General features: G+C 38.8%; 1 protein-coding gene across 2 annotated transcripts in view; it reads right to left on the bottom strand.

Moving 5' to 3' along the window:
* CTBP1 (C-terminal binding protein 1) overlaps positions 1 to 20851 on the bottom strand; it is a 245915-nt gene that overhangs the window by 49164 nt on the left and 175900 nt on the right. The window lies entirely within an intron of this gene.

Raw genomic sequence — 20851 nt, 5'->3', positions numbered from 1 at the left:
GCTGACAGAAACTGGAAAAACAATCTGCTTCAACAATTGTAATAGGAGCAGAATGATTAACTCCCTGAGCCGTTCCAGTAACAATATAGATCATGCCAAGACTTACTAAAACACTTTCCATGGAAGAAGCAGTCCTGGAGATTTTGAGGACAATACTTAGAATACAAAACACCAGTGTAGAATGGGTTGGCAAAACAGGGCTGTGCTGCCATATGAAGTGGACATCAGTGGCCCTTATCCGCACTCTTATTCTTATACTGAATACCCATGTATTCAATATAAAGAAGCATGTACGCATTGCTTTTTCTTTTTTAAATCATGTTATCAGAACTGGCATCTTGGCTGTGATTTGATAAAAGCTTAACAACCACATAACATTAATTTAAAATGTAACAGACTCAAGGAATGACTCCTGATTTGCCTGTAAAATAGTTACGTATTTGAACTGTGAAGGAAAAAAGAAATCAGCAATTTTCCCTCTCTCCTCCAAAAATATTTCTCTACAGCATGTTTTTTTATTCCAGCAGGTTTGGGATTTTTTTGTTTTTGTTTCAAACCACTGCCTGAACTGTAAGTACGCTCTGGGAAAAAAGCACCAGTTTTTAGCATTGTCAATACAACCATTTTCAGAGCATTAATTTCCCATTAGGTTTTAAAAACACTGCCAAGGATTTATTACAGAATATAATTTCTGAACGTAGCCTGCCCTGATGGCTACTCTCTGTGCTTCTTTTCTCATGTTTTAGATGCTGTACAGGATGCGGTCTCAAAGAAAGAAACAGAGTAACCCGAGCGAAGCCAACATCAAAGGCTTCCTTTATTCTGATCCCAAACACCGAAAACAATTTCTCTAACAGCACACCTGTACTTTGACCAAGAACGTTAAACTATTACCTGAGGCACTCCTTATTTTCATTATCAAAATCTGAAGATAAGCAAGTGTGGGGCTTTTGATAACCAAATTAGTTTCACAAGGTTTAATTTTTTTGAGGTCAGCAGAACAAATTTGAATGACACTAAAATTAACAGTATGGAAGTATTTTAGATATTGAGCACTGACCTCTCAATTTTCTTTGTAACTTCTAAACTTTCTCCTTTTAGTTTGGGAAAGCATCTAATGTGATTCACCACCCTCAGCTGAACATCATGGTGATTTATGTGTCAGCAATCTTATAGTGAAAAAAAATAATACTATGACTCTTATTTAGGGATGGGAAGAAAGGAGGAGAGCTAGAAACTTCCTCTAAGATACACAGCTAAAACACTTTAAAAAACCCCATATATGTATGTGTGTGTGTGCGCACGTGTGTATATCCCAGACTGTTAAGACCAGCGTAACTGAAAAGGGACAATTCAACACAATGTTTAGGGTTTCTGGTAAATGAAGATAATAAATTTCATCTTGAGTTAAATTCTATTCTGTTCAAAGCAACTCTGACAAACACTGAATCAGTGCAAAGGGCTCCTTAAAGCTCTTTTTTCTCTCCCCCTTCTTGGTTCCTCCCACAGCCACTGACCTCTGCTGTTCTCTGTCAATACTAAGAAAATAGCAGATGATGATTATAAACTAGAGAGCAGTTTTGTTGTAAAAATGAGAACGTCCAGAGCATACTGAAATCAAAGTACTGCACCTCTCATCCAAAGTCCTCTGCAGCCGAATCAAATTTGGACAAACAGGATTTTCTGAAAAGATTATCATTTTGAAGGTAAACAAACAGGATATATAAAAATGACAAACTTACTGAGAATGGGCCAGTAACAACAGTCAATGTGCCAAATAAAACAGGCAGTTTAAGGCAAAAGTTGGGTTTATATTACCATGTTACATTTAATCATAATATAATAAAAGCATATGATGTAAGAGAGCTGTTCTACTGAGCTTTTCTTCAAGAAGAGTTTTGAGTTTCAATTACAGAGGCTTTGGTCCCAATATCACAGTTAAAGCTGTACTGAAAAAAAGTTAAAAACTGGGAGTTATTCCCATGATTTGATGAGAGAAGCAAAATATTTCTTCCCACACATACCACATATTAAAGAGGTTTAGAGAAGGTTTTTGAACGCTTTAAGCTGTTTCCACTGGACCGGTGAAAAATCAGAAATTTCTGAAAATCACCCATATTTGCATTTTTTCACTAGCCTTTCTAATGTTTCTTTTAGTCTCCGCAGTTTAACCTTTTTCAACTTGAAAAGGGTCTATTCACATGCATAAAAATCCTTTGTCTGCAGATAAAGTCTTCAAATTATATATTTTTCAGGGCACAAATCTAGCACAAAACATTTATCAGTGCTAAAAACATCAGTTTTAAGAGAGTATTATAAAAGGAATTATTGACTCCATTACTAAGAGTGACAAAATCTTATTAAGACAAAAGGGTACTCTTCGTTCTTCACACAGACAAGATTTCTTAACAGGTTCTCTCCAAACGTATATTCTCAGTTTGATTGAGCACTGCATTTTGGAAAATGAATTCACTATTACATTCCCCAGCAAATGAAGTTAAGATGTCAGTTTGTAGTTTTATTCTAGCCTTTTCCATGTATGCTTTATCTTAAAAAAATAAAATTGTTACAGTTCCTGTGTCCCCCAATCTGCAGGCAGAGACATTTACAAAATCTGCCCACAGCACATATGTGCGTCACACAAATGTCATCTCCCCCTCTCGCAGTGACAGCCTCAGACTTCTGCAGCCTTACAGTTTGTCAAAAGCGGACAGTTACAAAAAATGGACCCCAGCAACTTCCTTTCAAAACAAAATATAGATTGACAACAGATTGAGAAGCAATTCAAATGGAAACCAGACCGACGTATTAGATGCAATAAAGAATTTCCAAAATAAGAAACCTTACTCTATGGTTTTTCTACATTTTCTGAAACTAGGAACAGGAGGGCTGTCAGTAACAGGATAAACAGCAGTGTGCTGAAAGGCTTGCAGCAGCATTATATTTCTAAAAGCAGACAGTCACAGGAAACGCTCAAGTGACTTGGAATTTTATCATCCAAAGACAATCAAAGGATCACCAACTTCATGCAAGTAAGCTCAAAGCGTATCTTGAAATTCATTCTGTGTTCAGAAAATGGACACCACAGACACTGGAAAGCAAGTTTAACTGCTTTCTGCTGGCTATAATTTCTGAAAAAAATGGAAGGGAATGACAGCTTAGGGCTTGCCCAGTGCAAGACAACAGCTATAAGATAACTCCCAGAAACCAAGAAAGCATTGTGACTATTTTCCAGAATGTCATGGGACAACACGAAGCTAATGCTGGCTCTCGAGATCTCGAGTCGACAATAGAGCAACAGGTCTTCATAACACTTATTTTCCCTATTCTCTGGACATAAAGCAAACTAAATTAGTGCAGGCATATCACTGCAAAAGTGAAAAGACAGAAGTTATGACTTCTGCTCCCAAACTTTGGTTACTACCATTCTCTTCTTGCTTATTAGGTACTTTGATAGCACAACAGTTATTTCAGAGGAAATTGTAGCTCTTACAATATTTCCTCAGATCAATCTTTTCATTCTTTCTGCCCCTCCTAGGTTAGGACTGTCATCCCAGTCATAAAAGGAAGAGATGAAATGAGTGCTGAAAATAGCAGACAAAATCTGGAAAACAACTCTCTGCAGTGAAAATGATACATCCACAAGTAACCCAGATGAGGGTCATTTATTAGGTCTGCACCGTAAAGCATGTAAAATAAGGTATATACCAAGAGTGAATAGACTAGTGCTCATCAAAGATCTAAACACTTTAAGAGGCAACTCCACCTCTGTGTTCTCATATTTTTGGAAAAATAATCAATTATTGTTATTTCTTACAAATACATTGTGAAATGTGACCTTTGGGGGCTTTTCTGCACTGCTACTCAAAGTTAAGAATACCAATAGCATCCAGGCTTCCCACCAGTATTTTCACCAGAAATCTGCTTCTCAAGTTTTGAATGCTGATGATTATAAAATTACCTTGTAGCAAGTTGCAACATATCAGCCTCTTCACAAAATATCATTAAGATACTTTTAAATACATTGTTACTTTGCAGACAACAAACTTTGTTGTTTTGTAACTTCATATAATGCCTACCACAAAGGCACAGCAGCCAAATTACTTGGAAAATGGAGTTACTGAAAACTGCACAGTTAACAAAGTTTGCAAATTTTTTTCCTTTAAGGATATAAACTTCTTCTCGTGACACTTTGACACCTCTCTGGTTTGATAGATTTCTTTTCATACTTGTTTGATAGGTATTTTCCAGAAAGCTTAGATAAAATACTCAATATAAGCAGGACTACATATTCCTTAAAGCACGTTAACTACTTCATATAAGGACAGGTAAACTTCTATGTCAAAAATATTTAAAGGACAACACGATTAGCAGCTTAATTCTCTGGGAGGTCTGGCAAGCACCCACAGCAGAATCTGGGAGAGCTTCCCAACAGAAGGGAAGCCTTTGATTTCAATGAGTACTGTACCCAACCTGTGGACAAATGAATTCCAGAAAGACACTCTTTTTCAACATTGTGGGGGACCAGGGATCATGTAACAGCAAGTACACTTAACTTACTTGCTTTGTCCTGAATTTTGGGGCCACCTTATCACAAAACATAACTATAACTGGCAAGTGCTGCACGAACTTATGTTTAGAACCGGTCAGAACTAATGAGTTGTGAGTGCAGCAGGACACCAATCACAGACAACAATCTGGTTAAAGAATTAAAAATGTGTGGAAAGCGGCTATGCCAATTACTCAAAATTTAGTTCCAGAGAGAACATGAAAGAAGAGATCAATCTAAAACAGAAAAGTTATAACTCAGTACGGGGATGAAGTCAATTAATAGTGTTCCCCCCCTGCCATGTGGTTCTCACTGCTGCCCTTCCTGGACCGGGAGAACCATCAGGCACTTCAGGGAAGGATGGGGTGGGAAAAAAAAAAAAAAAAAAAGAAAAGAAAAAAAAAAAAGTAGTTTACAAAAGCCACAGAAGTGCATCTTGTCTCCAGTTACTCTGAGATGATAAAAGGGTGGGACCCATTTATTTTTCACTCTTCTCAGACCCATTTGTTTATGAGGGGGTGGAGGGGAGAAATGATTTTATTCTGTATCTATGATGAGATACTGTCACACAGGAAGCGGCACGGCCTAACTTCTTTTCACAGCTGCATCAGGGTTAGTAAAAATCTGATCTGTAAATTGCTGAAAGCAAGACAAAAAGCCCTCATCTTCTGTACTAAACTCTCTTTCTCAACCTCCATGAAAACCACTTGCAATTAACTACAAGGCGGCTCTGAACAATTTTGGTACGAGGGCCTGGTATGAAGCAAACTTTTTCCACATAAGTTACAAAGAAAATACTACATATGAAAACTTGGGGTTTATACCTATAGGGTTTTGTTTGTTTTGCTTTCTGATAGTTATTTTTTTTAAATTGTCCAGACGGAATGAGCCATATGGTTGCTGAGCAATACCATGAAATCCATAAAACAGGACTAGCGGCATGAACAACGTATTCCTAATCTACAGATCTGTAGCTCTTTTACTCATGTCTCTCAAATCCTGCATAGACTTCACACTTTTTAAATTGAACTGCATGTACTTTAACATAGGGAATAAAGAAAAAGCAATGCAGCAATACAACCAAATATGCCAGATGAACCAATTGTTTATTATACATGGAGTTTATTATACACGGAGAGCAGTATCAACTGAATTTGTTTGCTTTGCATGCTCCCTATGAAATGGTTAGTGGAACAAAGTGTTTGAAGTCTGAAACTGGATGAAGAAGTATGTGCCTAAGTAAATTAATTCAAATCTTATTTTTACTCTGCATATCCAATCTGTATAAAGCTCTTCAGACAACGGTCTGCAGCTATTAGGAATTAGAATGAGATTAAATCTCATCCTAAAGAACTTGAAAGCAACTACACTGAAAGCAGACAGTCTGCACCTGCTTATAGCAGGTCTTATATTAGATATTTAGTTGTGTATACTTAAAATATTATGCATTCAGATACAGTTTTAAATTTCTATAAATGTTAATAAACACCAATAATCTAACTGTTCTTCACAATGAGGACATGTCATAGTGCTACTTGTTTTTCTCCAAGCAGCAGTCACTACAGCATACCATTGTGTCACCGTGAATACTGCTGCAGTAATTATAAAAAAGTCTACAAGTTCACTTTTGCCAGTATTGACGCATTTCAGAGATTGCAAAGTCCACTAACTAAGGTCACAAAATATCAAAGAAAGTATTCCTCCACTTTCATAGAATCACAAAATGATTAGAGTTGGAAGTTCCAACCCCCCTGCCATGGTCAGGGACACCTCCCACCAGACCAGGTTGCTCAAAGCCCCATCCAGCCTGGCCTTGAACACTTCCAGGGATGGGGCAGCCACAGCTTCCCTGGGCAACCTGTTCCAGTGTCTCGCCACCCGCACAGTAAAGACTTTCTTCCTGGTATCTAATCTAAATCTCCCCTGTTTCAGTTTAAACCGTTACCCCTTGTCCTACCACTACACTCCCTGATGAAGAGACCCTCCCCATCTCTCCTGTAGGCCTTCTTTAGGTACTGGAAGGCCACTGGAAGGTCTCCCGGAGCCTCCTCTTCTCCATGCTGAACAACCCCAGCCTTGTCCTCACAGGAGAGGTGCTCTCATCAATACTGATCAAAGCAAACTTCTTACCTTCAAGTGAAATTCAGCAAACCCCTATAAGAAAACAGGATGTTCTTCAAATAAAAAAAGGAAGGGTAACAATAATAAATACATCAATAAAAGAAATTAATTGGTGCAATGGTGCAACTTTGCATTATTATAAAGTGTTACATGCTTTCTGGGCTTAAACTAAGATTTGGTGCTAGTCTTTGTTTCACTGATTCTGTCGAGCTACATGTATAAAAATTTTTACACAGAGTACTGTCTTAATACAGTGTACATGATACAGCAGAGTATTTGCTTTTCTCTTTTAAAAAAAAAAAAGAGAAAAGAGAAGAGTACATTTTCCCCTGTAAGACAGAAGGAAAGATAATTTACACTGCACCAGAAAGCATGCAAGTATTAATGATGGGGAATGATGAAGAACATAAATGGTTTCCATTTTCACATTCAAAAACAAGTACCTGCAAATTAATGCTAAAAGCAATTGGCCTAAAAAGGAACCATGTTTCCATGCCAACTGATCACAGAAATACATATAATTCAGCAAAAAAACGAATAAACTACAAAACAAGAAAATAAAAAGAAAGCAGAAGTGGCGGAAATCAAGATCCTGACCATACCCAACTATTTTAGAAGAATAGCAAAGAGCACAACAAAGGATGCAATTTAAGACATGAATGGTATACAGCTAATGGCACTTCATCATTACAATACTTCTAAAAGCTGTCATTCTCTAGTCAACAAGAAAAACGGGATACAGAACACCTCTATTAAGAAGGAGGGAATACTCATACAATAGTGGCAATTCTTATGGAGGTTTCACAGTTGGTAGAAACGAAAGCGCAAGTTACTATTCAGTGCACATCTTTCATTAGGATTTTATTTTTTGTCTTTATCTAAGAAGGTCTTGCTTTGTTCCTTGCTCACACCGAGTTGTACTACTGGGGTTCAGCGATCAGTCAGCAGAGCTGCTTGCAGAATGAGGCACCCCACTATTTGGGTGTTAGTTGCAAAATCAAGCACATTAGGAGTGAGCAGATACGTATCTGCACACAAGCAGCTCACATAACAATGTGCACACACATATTTCATGCAATTAAAATTGTGTATGAGTGACTTCAACTTCACAGCTGATAAAAAGATGCTACTGCTTTCTGTACTAAAGAAAAAAAAAAAAAAGTTCACACATACAATCCATATATGGTCTCCACACATGTATGCATTTGTATGTGGGGGAAAAGACCTATTTTAAGCAAGGAAGCTTAGAAATATTGAATAGAAAAGAAGCCTACACATCTAAATACACACAGTTCCAACATACTGACATTTACATGCAATAAAACCAGCAGTTCAAGTATTTGTTCTTTAAAACCTAGAGAAATAAATAACCTCCAACTAAAAGGTCTATAAAATCTGTGTTCTAAATGAATACAAACTGAAGACAGGACAATAAATTTCTGTTTCTTAATATGTATTTATTTTATCAAGTAAGCAGCAGTGCTTTTCTTCCTATTCAGTTCTTAAAAACATATTAGAAGTCATTAAATTTAAAATAGATTAAAAGTTATGGTCACCGAATGCAGTTAGAAATCCCAGCATTATTGCATTTTAGTGCATTTGAATTTTACTGTTTTGCTGCTTTCTCCATGAACAGAGAACAGAAAATTAAAAGTGCTTGTACCCATCCTACAGACTTCATATTTATGGAAACATACAAATTATGTGACAATGGGCCTATACAATGCATGGAAAAGTGCAAAGTTTACATAAAATGATTCATTTAAATGATTAGATTCATTTACTAGCTGAGGTCTATGTAGGGACCTCAGTGAATGAAAGCACATAACTATAAGGCCACATTCCAGCTTATCCAGATAGTATGAAAGATTTAGGGTTTCACCAGACTTTCTTCTTCTGTCAATTCAGAATTCATTAAAAATTGCATTTTTAGATGTTGCAGTTTCTTGCTGCCCTTTTAAACGACCATTGATAACAAAAAACATGCATTTTCTAAGAAAAGCTTTCCCATCTAAAGGTCAAAAATGAAATATCCTTATCAAAAAGAACTTAGTTGCCAAGCTCTTAAGTCACTAAGACGATTTTTTAATAAGAACAGTGCTTATATCACAGCCCAAGAAAACTGTGAACTTCCAGCATCTCTGAATTCTTTATGTTCTGACTACCTTTCTGCAACCTGTACCTAAGGTTGGCCACATGTAACCAACCCAGTATTACTCTAGCTTTTGTAGAAGCTGAAAAATGGAAATTCATCTGGGTGGAGAGGCCACAATTTCTGCAGAGTTCTTCATGTGTAAAATATTACTTGGGGGCAGTACACACTAAATCCCTGTTTGGCTTCCTCAAAAAAACCCCACCCTACGCATACACTTAGGACACACTGAATATTCCTAATCAATAAAACTCTATATGCAAAGTTATGCACTTCACAATAACCTTTGCAGTACACAAACTGTTCAGTAACTCTGAAAGTAGAAACATATGACTTCTGACAGGGAAAAATCTATTCCAATCAATTCCTAACTTTAATATTATAAAAATTACCCCTACTCAAAACTGGAGCAGCAACTGAAAGCTGTCAGTCAGCCCTAGAGCAGACAGTACCTGCACACACAGCTCCACGCTTCCCTGACAATTTATTCCTGTTATGTTTTGGAAAGACCAGGGGTGGTAAAAGCAAGTAAGACGAAAGGTCAGTTCAGCTTCTCAAACCTTCACCTCCTTTCACCTATTGTCAAAGAGACTCCACTGTTCTACAAACACCTTTCTACTTTCTGGAAGCTTCTGAAAGTTAGTTTTGTACTAGCTACATCATTTCACTGCCATGTATGAAATCATCTGTAAAGCACATTGATTTTTCATACAGCACTGCCCTGGGCAAGATCCTAAATGGTAACAGAGCAGAAGACTCCATGTTATTTAAATATAAACAGGAGAACAATAATGAAATAAAAATAAAAAAATAAATCATTGTCAACAGAGCAGCAACTGTGAGGGCAAACAGCAACAATTTCATGTTCAGCAACACTTCTCCCATAGCCTTGGCCAGCATAGTCTGTTTATATAAATGAAAGAAAGAATGCTGCCCTGAACTTGCCCATTATCCCACAGAAAAGGTATTGTGGGAATGTTAACTTTCACCTGGCTGACTTCCAGATGTCGACAGGAAAAAACACCCTTTTTAAAATTTTAGCCAACTGAAGAATACTCCACATTTTTCACATTTTTCAATTATTCCAAGCTGCGTATAAACTCACATAGGCCTTGAACTGAATCCATATAAAATGGACGCAATGAGATGATCGACTGCTCTGCAAAAGAATGAATCAAGGGGTCTCGTGTCCAAACCAAACAGCCAGTATCGTAGTTCACAAACCACGATAGCTTTTGAGAAAGCCAGTGCATTTCTAGAATAGCAGAAGTGTTTGCAGTGTCCGTAAGAGCACTTACTGGACAATGCAAGTAGGAACTAAAAAAAGCACTGTCCTGCTTTCAGCAGCGCAGCCCGATGCTGTGATGCAGAGCTGGTACCGTGTGATGAAGGTGTCCTCCGAAGCCTGCATTCTGTCATACAATTAACGAGAGAGAGAAATGCTTCTCACTATGCATCTAGTATCTGAATGGGCCCCACAACGGAAAACTGCAACGCTGAAGAGAGCCAGGCACAGCAACCGCGTGGACTGGAGAAGACCCCAAAGCAAAACGAGCAAAAATTCCCCTTTCTGTTTTAAACAGAAGGCATTTTCCTTGCTCTTTTCCATCTGGCACTTCAAGTAGCTGTCTTTACTTAACAGTCGTCTTGAAGTTTTTAATAGTCATACAACGTGCAAACTCAAACTGAAAGAAATTATCCCTTCCTCCTTCTCTTCTGAAGTTCAACTGTTAAGTAAAAATAGCTCACAATCATGTCTCCACTCCAAGCTTTCGTATCTCAGCAGGAGCAAGAGAACTCAGTGCCAGTATAACATCCCCATATTTCAATGTACAGCACATGGAGCTGCAGCCTCATCACTTACCAGTATTTTGCTGGTTTGTTTGCATTCATGTCCTGTGAGACTGGTGAAATACAGTTTCCTGAGTCAAATACACAGGAGGGTTTTTTTTGCTGTTTAAAGAGAAAAAGCTTAAACGGTGGAAAGCACATCTTTAATTTGAAGAAAGTAAACTCTTCAATCACAGCAGAACGTTGTGTTCAGTCAAGCCACAGGTTGTCTTTTTATTAAGCGGATTTACCTTAATTCAGTTCACAACTGAAAGCACACTGCCTCCCAAACCATTCCCCTGTGGTAAAAGAAGACACAAACAAGACCTACCAAGCACCTATTCAGAGCACCATTAACAGAATCCTACTCTAATTTGGTGCCAACAGGTCCCAGAGTACTTTCCCAGGCAACCTCACCATCACTACCACTGAACACATGGTGGGACTGGGCACAGGAAAATGGAGTGAATTATCCCAGATCACTTCTGAGGCTACTTGCAAGTATGAGACCACCAAGATCATCTGGGCCATTCCATTGCCACTTTAGGACATTTGCCAGCACCACAGTCTCTGTCCACCTCTCCCAATTCTCCAGTCAATAATTAGACCAAATTTGCCCTGAAAGTCAGCTACCCTGCACTTCACTTACCTAAGATTTTTAGAAATGAGAATTTTTTCTTGTCTAACCTAAAAAAAAATAAATAGAGGACTTCAGCTCTCTGAAGGTGATTCAGCCTTCATGCAGGACAATAATTTCCTAACCCAGGTGCTTCAAAGTTCCTTTTATAGGGATACGAATCCCACACACAGAAGTTGTATTTACGCTCATGTATGCTTTTAAATAGAACACGAATGTCCAATAAAAAGTCATTGCAAAGTACCACACTTTTCTTTGGTTTTGCTGACTCCTAAATACCTTAATGCAAATGTGAAATAAGCCGAGTTTACACTGAAACAAGAGTTCAAACAAGCTTACACTAGCTTAACTAACTTGATTTAAAATTGTACTTAATTAAATGTAAGCAGTTTCCCAGGTATCATATGGCTTGTTCATGGACTGCTTCTTTTACCATGCGCTTTTGTGATCAAAGAAATCTTAGATATAACAGATGAGGTTATTTTCTATTTGTAAAGATAATTCACTGTTTGATGTTCTTTTTGGAATTAGTCTTCTAAAATGAAAACTAATTTTTACTAATTCCCTTTGAAAATCTAAGAGAGAATTTGCTTATTTTTGGGATCCCTTTCTTCCTGCACAAAAAAATCCCCTCCTGCCAATAAAGCTTCAGGGCATTTCAATAGCTGCGAGAATTGCGTAAACCACTCTTTGAGAAATTCACCATTTCTATAAGTATCTCCAGGATAGTCAAAAAACCGAAACTTTGTTTCCAATTTTGTGTTGTTTCTTTTTCCCCTCTGACTCTTTCTGGGTATAAGAAAATATTTTGGATTTATGTATTTTTTAACAGATTTTTTAATGTATTTTTTTAAAAACAAAGCCATAAAGCTCAAGAAAAAAAAAATATCACTAACACAATTTAAGAGGCTTAAAAACAGGTCCAGAAAGAAGATGATAGTAAAGTTATGAAAACAAATGCAAAATTGTGATACTCACAGTACTTCAGGTTCTAAATCACTAACTCAATGCAAGATACTGTTCTGTACTTTCATTATTCACAGAACTAAGGAAATAAGATTCATGATTCTGGAGAGTCTTCATAACCCTAGTTATTTCAACTAAAGGTCAGAACTCGTTCCTCACCTGCAGGTACTGAACCAAACCAATCTTTGGACAAAATTTTAGCAAAAGGGTTGTCTTGTAATAACTTGGGCTTAGTTTGTAGGATGCACCGAGGATCCCGTGGATTCGTAAATCCACTCCAATTGCCCTTGATAGCAACTGGAAGCTGAGTAACTCAACATCCTGCAGGATTAAAATCTGCTAGGAAAGGAAAAGTTGTGCCTGCAGCTTACTGTTCTCCAAATTCCTACTTAAAATCCTTGTTTATTGCTTGCTCTAAGAATACAGTTCTCACTGCTGAATACATAATGCTAGATTTAAATTTTAGATGGCTGCAGGGTGGTCATGAGATAAATACCAAGTGTATTTGTATGCCTCCACATTTACAGTAAGAAGGAAAGTCATCTGGATTCAAGGATTCAAAACATGAAATCTTTTGAACAAAGACATGGTAAGAGAAAGCCTTGAACAGAGAACTGCCAAATACAAACAACATACACAACCAAACCTGAAAGGCAATGTATTGTGAAACCCTTTCAGAACCATACAATACTATGGGAATTAAGTAAACTTAAAACTCCCCTGCAATACTCTCGTCATAGCTAATTTGTGATTTCCTGTACGCTCAGTACTAACAGTACAATGGAGCCTCTATTGTGAGCCTCCTCCCACAAGCTTTTAAAAAATGCAAGACATTCTTTTTATCTAGACTGGCGTGGCTAAAATACATCCAGCTCTACACAGATAAAAGGTTATTTTCTTAGATGTTGCTTTTGCTTGTAAAAATAAAAAATAAAAATTTGCTGTCTGGTTGTGCTGAGTTCAAAGTTCACAAAGGAGTAGTGCTTTGGTGGCTAAATTGCTGACCACGAATCTCAAGCAGAGCAGATGTAGGAAGCCGCTTTAGCTTTAGAATAACAAGAAAAGACTCCGCATTAGGAACTATCTACAAATTCAACACAATTCAAATAGGCTTTGACAGTCTTGCAGGAGCTGAAAAACCAACGAAAATTTGGCGGAACCAAGGAATAACGTGACCGCAGTATTAACTACAAATCTCGATTAAGGATGAAAGTAATAAGTCCTTTAGGTGCAAGTAACTGGTTTATAGAGGTACTCAAAATTTATATTGCATTTTTTTCATCTTAAAGGATCCTGAAAGCTAATGCAAACAAACTAAAAGGAACAAGACTTTCCACACCAAAAGCTGGCAGCAGAAATGAAAGACAGTAATCCTGGCACAAGGCAGTCTAGGAAAGGAGCATGACTAGCAGAGGTGGGCTTTTAGCACGCAGGAAAGAATTTGGCAAGGACACAAAATAAAACCTAAAATGCTGCAGTGGTTGTGGTCAGTATCTTAATAATGTGTCTTAGTCAAGAAGAAGTATATTAAGATAGAGACTTAGCTAGCCAGTTCCAGGCAGCATGGGAACGTACACATACAACACCGAATTACTGAAGATCACTTCTCAGTAACGCTGATTATATGAATGAGGAAATCAACAACGTGAGAAAGGCTGTGATACACATTAATACTATTCAGTGAAGTACTAGACACGCATTAAGACGGTTGGTAGACCACAAATGTGAAAACGCTCATTATCTGGTTGAAAATAAACAGTTTAACATATCTGGTACAACACATTAAAGAGAAAAAATATTTAAATATCAGTTTAAGAGTTTGGAGACGGGCTTGTGGTTATCTCTGCCAAACACTTTTGTCCTGCATGACTCTGCAAAGACTAAAGCTACATACTCAGGAAGAGACAAACTGGCTGCAACCATCTAATGAAATTTGACTCATCTGGGAATTTTGATGAAGTGCTCCACACCACAGTTTCTGCTAAGCCATACATTTTCTTTATGGGATTGAGAGTGGCATGCCGCAAATATGCAAGAAGCAACAGTAATTTTGGACAGTTTGGCTTAAAATAGTGGGCTAATTCTGAAAATCCATATTCAGGTAAAAATACCACAGAAGCCAACAGAAATTCTGCAATTAAAGATACTGGGATCTGCACCAATGGCAAAGACGTTACGGTCTGTCAGCCCCTAGCAGCACCTCTCCCTGATACGTATGACTAACAGCTGCCTGGGGCTGCACTCCCTTCCTCCAAATCCTCCTGCGGATCAGCCCAATCCGACTGGAGAGCACACATCTTAGTATAGCTCCTTTCTGGCTCATTCTCCCAACTTCTGACTCACCCAGGGGCTACGATGACATTCTGCAGAGTGAAAAAACGTACGTGTAGTAGAAGATGATGAAAATACCCTGCAGTGCTGCTTCTCTTCTGGCTTTCTTCAGAGCTCTGGCTCCCTAGTGCACTGAGCGAGCATGATGCAGGACAGCACATGGACTATTCCTCTGCTCGGCCAGGTACAGGGCTTTATGGCACACGGTGTACGCTCTGGCCATAGGAATGGAATACAGTTTGACAGGAATGCAGCAGGGAGAGCCCTGGAGAGTTGGATTTGCCATGGCTGCTGTCATCAGAAGGCAGCCATGGGCTAATTCCTATTCATAATGTTTGGAGGGTGGGAGATCAGGACAATCCCCCATGTGGCAGCAGCAACAGCAGTCAGCCTGGCTTTACAAGGCTTCAACATGAGCAAAATAGAAAGCAGGACCACCCTCTTTTACTGCCACTAGAATTCAGCTTTTCTAAACCACTATCTACCGTACTTGTGGTTAGACTTTGTTCTGACTGTCCAAGGTGGATGAGGGCCCGCAACCCTTTTGCACAAGACCAGACATATTTAGGTAAACGTGCATAACACCGGACTGCCCGTCATGGTTTCCCAAGTACAGACATTTCTCGCTTCTGAAGGTCACGCGTCAACTGAGCCCAGAAGGTGGTAACAGCAACGCTTGCTTTAAAAGGCAGCAGAACAGCCACGCTCTTGTCACGTTCTGCATGGTAGCGTGAGAATTAACTGCAAAGCTTCCAGCATACCCCGCTGAGACGGACCTCTCACCACTCTTATCACAGGGTGTGTCCATGTACGACAGCAAAAGATGGAATCTATCAAAAAATATTGGGGCTGTTCAGGAAGACCATTAGCACACACCCAACAATGAGAAATTTGGACTGCATACAGGAATTTGGAATTGTGACTCCCATCAAGTAAGAACTGTTTCCCTTTTTTTTGCGAGCTGGAATCAGAGCTCCCCTAAAAAGACTAAGAGAAGACGAGGGGTGACATGGTGAGTTCTGGCACACATACAGAGCCAGAAAGCGTGAACAACTTTCGCTGCAGACTTATGTAACTTTGCCGGTGGTGACACAACTCGCTGAAAGTGATTTGGGCACGGACAAGGGACATCCACTGACCTGTAAATAGAACTATTAAAATATGCCTTAAAATACCTAACGTAAAGCAAAATTATATAATCATATTACCTCATGTTTTAATACTGGAGCTACAAAGCCTTCATATGTAATGGAAATAAAAAGCTTTCTATTAATAAAATCCTTAACTTTACAATTACTCTGAACAATTGTCCCCAGCCCTGAGGTCAGCTTTTTCTGCTTTCTGTAGAGAGCCCCTTCTGGCTGACTATCCTGGCAGGTACAAGGAAGTTCCTCCAAGAGCCCCTTGAAAAAGGCAGGTATAATACAAGATGAAAATGTGGAGATGAGCAAGTCGTCCAAACTAAATACCAACATGAAACACACTTTAGCAACAGCAACGTTTAGTTCAAAGGGAAAAAAAAAATTAAAAAAATCAAACAATGTCAATTTTCAATTATGTTGATTAGACATAAACCAGCTAATTAGTAAATGGAATAATAATAATACAGGAAAAGTCATATGTCTGAGATGAAATGACAAAAATATTTCATAGAAGAGACAAGTTAATTTATAATCACCTTCCTCAAAAATTAAATTCTTGCTTTACCATAGCAAATATAAACACGCTATGTTTTGCACATCAAAAAATAATTAACCTATTCATCTAATACAGAGATTTTTCAGGAGAGGTTTCTTTTGAGTGATTTCTTTTTATTTGGAATTTAATTTTACCCTGTGAGCTTTTTTTTTTTCTTATTTAAAAAAATATTCTTATTTCATTACTGTTGGGTGTTTTGTTTTTGTTTTTGTTTTTTTCTTTTTTTTAAGGCGCTGCCTGTTGCAGCCCCCATAGAGCTAAAGACCTTGGTTCGGGCAGCTGTCCCTCTGGCAGCTCCATCCTGGGCTCCGGTGCCGGAGGCAGGCAGAGCCCAAGGGTGCAGCTGAGGCATGCTCTGCTCCATGATACTCCCTGTCCCCGACCTGCCCACAGACAGCGGCTACGAGGCGGCACAGATTAGACGAGCCTGGGGACTGTCTCATATTCCTCGAGGAACCGGACAGGTCTCTGGTAGGGTTCCAAAACAATTTTAACTTTTTACTCAATATCAACCAACAAGCCAAAGCTGAACATCAAAGGACAGGGCCCCACGAGTGCTTAAAAAATTCTAATCCAGGGACTCCCAGCACCCTTTTTCACATCATAAACAATTTGAGACTCTTAGTCTGCTTCTTCCTCCCCACAATACCACTGCATAAGGTCGTACATCAGTTTTAGACAGCCAACACTTTGATGCTGTTCCTGAAACACTTCCAAGCACATTAATTGTTTGGGGAGATGGACTGAGGATTACTGCGCACTGGAAAAGATCCTATCGTAATCACAGCTCAAAAGATCCTAAAACACCCATCACAACTGGAAACACTGCTGAGCTTCTCCGGTCGTCCTGGAGGAATACTGATGAGGGAGCAAAGGGTTACATTTCAGCAGGAAATGTTAATTTTAGATTCCTCTGTAATGAACGTTTGCTATCTTTTCCTGATCAATACATAGATTCAAATGAATCATCATCTTTGCTCTCCAGGCGGTAGAGGAGAAAAGAGACCCAAAAACACAGCTGGGAACTTCCATCTTCCCAAACTGTAAATCCCTTGCTACGCCACCTGGGAGTGAGAAAGCATGTGCGGCAGAGGAACTAAGGCTAAAGGGCTACGTACTACAACTTTTATCCTCACCTTAAATTTTAGGACATGTATTAAAAGCGTAACTCCATCTCTACTCTCTCACTAAATAAATAATTATGGGGCCAGAAGGTTAGGGAGCCTCAGATGAGGCTGCTATGTTACTATACTGCCAACTGCTATGGGATTTGAAAGCTTGACACATGCTGGAGAGTATCACCTCATCAATGTTCCCAGCTGGCTTGGGAGGCGAAAACCTAAATATTACTTTTTAAGGCAGGTCTCTAACACACAAGTAGTCAACCTCTCCAGATAAGTTTCATGAAACATAGTTATTACAAATGTACGGTAGGTAAGGAAAGCCAAAGCAGGAGCACGTGATTATAGTCCGAAATATTTGCCTGGTTTTGAGTGAGTGTTGTATTTCACATGAGCAAATTAAAGATCATGTTGCTTCTCAGCATCTTTACTTAGAAAACATTTAAATCTGTGCCCTTCCATACACTTAACCACTGTTCAAACTTTTTACTTGTAAAGTAAGTTTGGGTTTCTTGGTTTTTTGTTGGGTTTTTTTTTCATGCTTATGGTATTCATGTGAGCAGGTACTTTGGGATAATGTCAATTTTCTCCCCAAAAGGGACTACCCAGAGCCTAGTCACGGATCTGCAGTAGATGTTCTTACTTGATAAGGTTCAAAATTTCATAATTTCAAAATGTTGGCAAGTGCGCTACTGTATCTGTACGATAACACTTAACAGTAGCCAGCCCAATCCTAATCTCTGGGATCATACTTTTGGCTAAGTACTGCAACTGCTTTGTTTACATTGTAAATAAAACAATAACTTTCAGAAACAGAGAGATTAGTAAACTGAAGCATCGGGTATTTTTAACAAAGGGCAGATGCTATTTATCTTTACGATACAGAAGGACAAGTCAAGAGCTAACCAAGCTGACAAACATAAAGGCACCCGTAATTTGTTTTGTCGCGCTATCAGGAACTCCACATTATGATAAGGCATCGTAGCGCATACAATATTTACAATTATGAGCTTTTTACACATAGTATATACTGTGTGCTCAAAAGCTGCATGCTCCAGCTACTCCTTAACTATATATGAAAACACCGAACTGAAAAATCCACAAAGGTAACTGTAGTAGTTTCATTTCAAACGAGTAGTTTCATTGACTAAATTCTTCTACTGAGCACAACTACAGCGATCCTCAGGATTGTTACTATTTTATTTACCAATTCACTAATGAAATAACACAACACTTCACAGAAAAATACTGGATCTACGTTACTGAGCAGGGGGAGGTTTGGAAGGTGGCGTTTACAGAAGGCCAGAGAACACACCACTGACTGCACCAATTTATGCCCTCAGTGGCATCAAAAAAATGCAGAGGAACTCCAATCACATCCCAAGTATTATTTTACATTAACAATGACAAAAAAGAGGAAACAGTTTAACTGTCAATTTCTCTCATCTCTTTATGAATTGCAGCCACCCCATAACACCTATTTCTTGTTCCGACTGGAAAGCTGTGGCAGGTTGGGAGCAGGGGGTCGTCAGTTTCATTTTGCTTTGAAATACACTAGTGAACTGCAAGTGGACAAAATATTTTGTCACCAGCTTAACTCTGGCGATGGCTGACATAACAATAAACCAAAGAGGATATTATTTGTCAAACATTAAGGATTTCCAACATGGAAATCTTGCTGCCTTTGGGGGTCAATAAAGAGCAATGTTATAAAATATACCGAAGTTAGCAGTTTGGGCTGCTAATTTTACATGCCTGCTTCACCAACGCACAGCTAAAAATAGATAAAACAGATAAGAACACAGAACAAAGAGATGCACTGGACAATTATCTTTCTACTAGCATGGTCTACTTTATAGTGAGCTCTTTAACCCTTTTTATTTACAAGGGAAATTTTTAAAGTGTTATTCAATGGGATTTCAATCTACAACTGAAATTATTTAAATATAGATTTCATTTTTCTTAGTATTTTCTTGTTCCCTTCCTAGTCGGATACAATAATGAGATTTAAAATATTTGAATAAGGACATCAGGCTACTTGCCAGGGGGCTCAAATGCTAAATAAGAATATTTACATCTTCTAAGACCCAGGAGAAGGAATCAGTGTGATGCACTTGAAACACATATGTATATCACAAATATGATAGCTAATTTTAATTCACTGGGAAAAAAAAGTACACATTCACTTAAGTTTATTAGGCCTCATTATTTTCTATGAGGCTAAAGGGATGATTATCTTTAGCTGCTCCATCATGGCCTAAAAGCAAACATTCTTCCTGATAAGGACAACAGTTATTAAAATATAAGGCGACGTTAAATTGTTTAATTTAGCTGAAATTTTGAAAACCACCATTGATAACAGTGGTTTCTGCCATTATTCTGCCCACATCAGTACTGTGAGTGGAATCCTGACTTTTGAATTTAATTTTTTAGGGGAAAACAAAGCAGCATAGCAGACTGACTCATATCTACACGGTAAACAGGCTTATTCTCTGCCTTATAACCTTCTTTTAGTATCATTTGCTTACAAAATGATAATGTTTATAAACAGAATCGACATTCTGTCTCCTTATGTCTGGGGGAAGGAAAAAAAATAATCACCTTCAGATTAACATGATAATTTATGCCAAGCAATTCTGGAGGCATATCTGTAACATCACCCCATGCGTATTATTCATGTTACCTTAAAAACCAGCAGCAATCCATAAATGCATTTGCTAGCACATGTTTAAAAAAAGAAGAAAAAAAAAAAAAAAGGAAGAGGGAAGAAAGAAAAAGAGAAATTCAAATTTACGGAGAAGAGCCTTACCTCTCAGATACACAACCCGTCCGCAGATTTAGCAAAATCATTTCAACAACCAGGCCTTAAGCACTTTTTACAGCAATAAAACACCGCTTTTAAACTTCCTGTTTATTGAAATATCAGCACGGCTTTTTCCCCCCCCTCTCCGTGGCACTTTACCAGCATTTCTCTGCAGTTAAAAGCCCGGGCACCGCTCAACCCAGGAGCGAACGGGACGGGGGAGAAAAAAGAAAAAAAAACAAAACCCACCCCAAATTCACGTTCTCGATTGCAGTTTTAGCGCCGTTTGACTTTTTTTTTTTTTTGCTATTTAAAAATGAATTATACCCGTAGCCGACCTCCAGCCCCCTGGCTGCGCCTCACCCCCCGCCTCCCCGCGCTTAATTTTTATTTATTTATTTATCTTATTTTATTTTTTTATTCAAAACCCCTGCCACCGGGCAAAGTTGCGCTGGCGACGCGGGGCCGTCAGGGGAGCCCGGGGTGGGGGCGGGGGGGAGGCTGCGCGGAGGGGCCGGGAGCGGCGGTGACGGGCACACAAAGCGCGGGGGCCGATCGTAACCCACCTCTCACACACACACATACACACACCCCCCCCACACACACCCACCCCCGGTCCCCACCGCCGCGACCAGGCCGGGCG

The sequence above is a fragment of the Calidris pugnax genome, unplaced genomic scaffold, assembly GCF_001431845.1.
Source record: "Calidris pugnax isolate Ruff unplaced genomic scaffold, ASM143184v1 scaffold14, whole genome shotgun sequence".
NCBI classification, from domain to species: Eukaryota; Metazoa; Chordata; class Aves; order Charadriiformes; family Scolopacidae; genus Calidris; species Calidris pugnax.
The sequence above is the reverse complement of the archived record's forward strand: the minus strand, read 5'-3'. Positions and strand labels throughout refer to the sequence as shown.